The sequence below is a fragment of the Penaeus japonicus genome, unplaced genomic scaffold (assembly GCF_977035675.1).
Source record: "Penaeus japonicus unplaced genomic scaffold, GWHDUDI00000001_assembly GWHDUDI00000012, whole genome shotgun sequence".
Classification (NCBI taxonomy): Eukaryota; Metazoa; Arthropoda; class Malacostraca; order Decapoda; family Penaeidae; genus Penaeus; species Penaeus japonicus.
This window is the reverse complement of record NW_028234414.1, coordinates 35,732,080-35,734,579: the sequence shown is the minus strand read 5'-3', so window position 1 is coordinate 35,734,579 and position 2,500 is coordinate 35,732,080. Positions and strand designations below refer to the sequence as shown.

The 2,500-nt window shown below is 34.8% G+C and overlaps 1 protein-coding gene across 1 annotated transcript in view; it reads right to left on the bottom strand.

The window, feature by feature from the left end:
- Positions 1-2,500, bottom strand: part of LOC147470824 (cuticle protein CP14.6-like) — a gene marked incomplete at its 5' end in the record, with an annotated part of 14,607 nt that overhangs the window by 2,762 nt on the left and 9,345 nt on the right.

Here is a 2,500-nt window from a genome sequence, read left to right as displayed (position 1 = left end):
AGAGAGAGAAGGAGAGAGAGAGAGAGAGAAAGTGATAGATAGAGAGAGAGAAAAAAAAGAAACAAGCATACATATATACAAAAACAAATATGCAGTGCCACTAATTAAAAACATGCAGTAGCTACACTAATCGAAAGATGTTGAAATACATATCTACTGAAAACACAAGAGAAAGATAGAAAGAAGACAAATTACGCTCCGTAAACAATGCATAAATGCCTTTAATTATAGCATAGCATAGCCTAATTAAATAACATATAATTTAATCTCTAAACAGACTTCCAATTAAACAATCAGTCGGTGGCCCTTTAAAAAAATCGAAGGTTATGGAGAGTGCGATGAAGAGATGTGTAAAATGGTTTGTAATTTCACTGAATGACTTTGTTGTTCTGTTACCATTGGCTGAGAAGGAGTGAGGCTGATGGAGCAATTGGTACGATCCAATTCAGTACACGCGCTGGAGGGTACGTCAACGCAAAATTGATGAGGGAAATTCGTCACTGCACGCACGCGCGCGCAAGCACACACAGACACACACACACACACACACACACACACACACACACACATACACACACACACACATACACACACACACATACATAAACGCAAGCGCGCGCAGATACACACAATATATGTTATCATATATGTGTATATGTATATATATATATATATATATATATATATATATATATATATATATATATATATATATATATATATGCACATATCTAAATATAGATGGAGAGAGAGAGAGAAAGACAGACAGACAGACAGAGAGACAGAGACATAAAGACAGACAACAGATAATCAGGTAGACCTACAAACAAACAAACAAACAAACGATCAAATAGTCAGTACAAAACAAAACCAAATCAGAACCTACTCCGAGACACACCATACAAACAGCTCATACAAAACACACCATTCTCCATTATCCTACATAAACCAAAACATTTTTTTTCTTTTTCTTCTTCTGGATCAAACACACATACAGGCAATGACATATAAACACACTATCAGAATGCGGAAAAGAGAGTAATTACCGGGTTTGCTACACTCACACCCGTAGGTTAAATATCAGAGCCAGGAAAAGCAAATTGTCAAAGGTCGCTTTTTCGACTTAGTGCAAGGTCAAACGCGTGATTCACTTTGCTCGACGTGTATGTAAATGAATGATGAAGAAGAAGAAGAAGAGAGAAGATGGAGAAGAGGAGGAGGAAAGGGGAGGAGAAGAGGAAGAGATGAAGATGGAGAAGAGAGAAGAAGAGGGAGAAAGAGAGGAAAAGGAAGATGAAGAGGAAAAGGGGGGAGAAGAGGAAGAAGAAGAAGAAGATGGAGAAGAAGAAGGAGAGATGAAGAAGATGGAGAAGAAGAAGGAGAGATGAAGAAGATGGAGAAGAAGAAGAAGAGAGAAGATGGAGAAGAAGAAGAAGGAGAAGATGAAGAGGAAAAGGGAGGAGAAGAGGAAGATGAAGAAGAAGAGGAAAAGTGAGGAGAAGAAGAAGAAGAGGAGGAGGAGGAAAAGGGAGGAGAAGAGGAAGAAGAAAAGGAAAAGGGAGGAGAAGAGGAAGATGAAGAAGAAGAGGAAAAGTGAGGAGAAAAGGAAAAGGGAGGAGAAGAGGAAGAAGAAGAAGAAAAGGAGGAGGAGGAAAAGGGAGGAGAAGAGGAAAAGGGAGGAGAAGAGGAAGAAGAAGAAGAAAAGGAGGAGGAGGAAAAGGGAGGAGAAGAGGAAGGAGAAGGAGAAGGAGAAGAAAAAGAAGAAGAAGAAGAAGGGGTGGAGTAGGAGAAATGGGAAGAAGAAACAGCAGAGGAACAAAAATAAGAAGAGGAAGAAGACATAGAAAAAAAAGAAGAGGAAGAAGAAGAAAAATAAGAATATATAGAAAAAAAAGAAGAAAGGAGACGAAAAGAAAAAAACACACGAAGAAGAATAAATGATAAGATAATGATAAGAGGAAGAAGTAAATAAGACTAGAAAATATATATCTAAAAAAAACAAATTCAAAACAAATATCAAAGATGGAAAAAAATAAAAATTTACAAAATATATTGTGTTTCATGTAGATATATGTTTGTTTGTTTGTTTGCTTGTTTTATTCATGACCGAGCTTGACCTTTCAAACGAATTAAAAAAAAATATATTCACAAAATATTAAACTGTTTCACTAATCAGTGATGGAAAGGTAAGGAGAAGAATGATAATAAAAATAGGAATAATGATGATAATGATGATGATTATATCAATAATGATAATGATAAGATTAATACAAGAATGGGATACTATAAGGGATACTATAAGAATATTAATGATAGTGATGATGATAGAATAAACATATAATAAACAATGGTAAGAATGAATCTGTTAATGCTGTTAATGATGATGATAATGGTAATAATGATAATAATAATGATAATAATAATGATAATGATAGTAATGATAAGGATTTATAATAATAATAATGAATAATGATAAAAATGATAAAAATGAGGAGGAGGA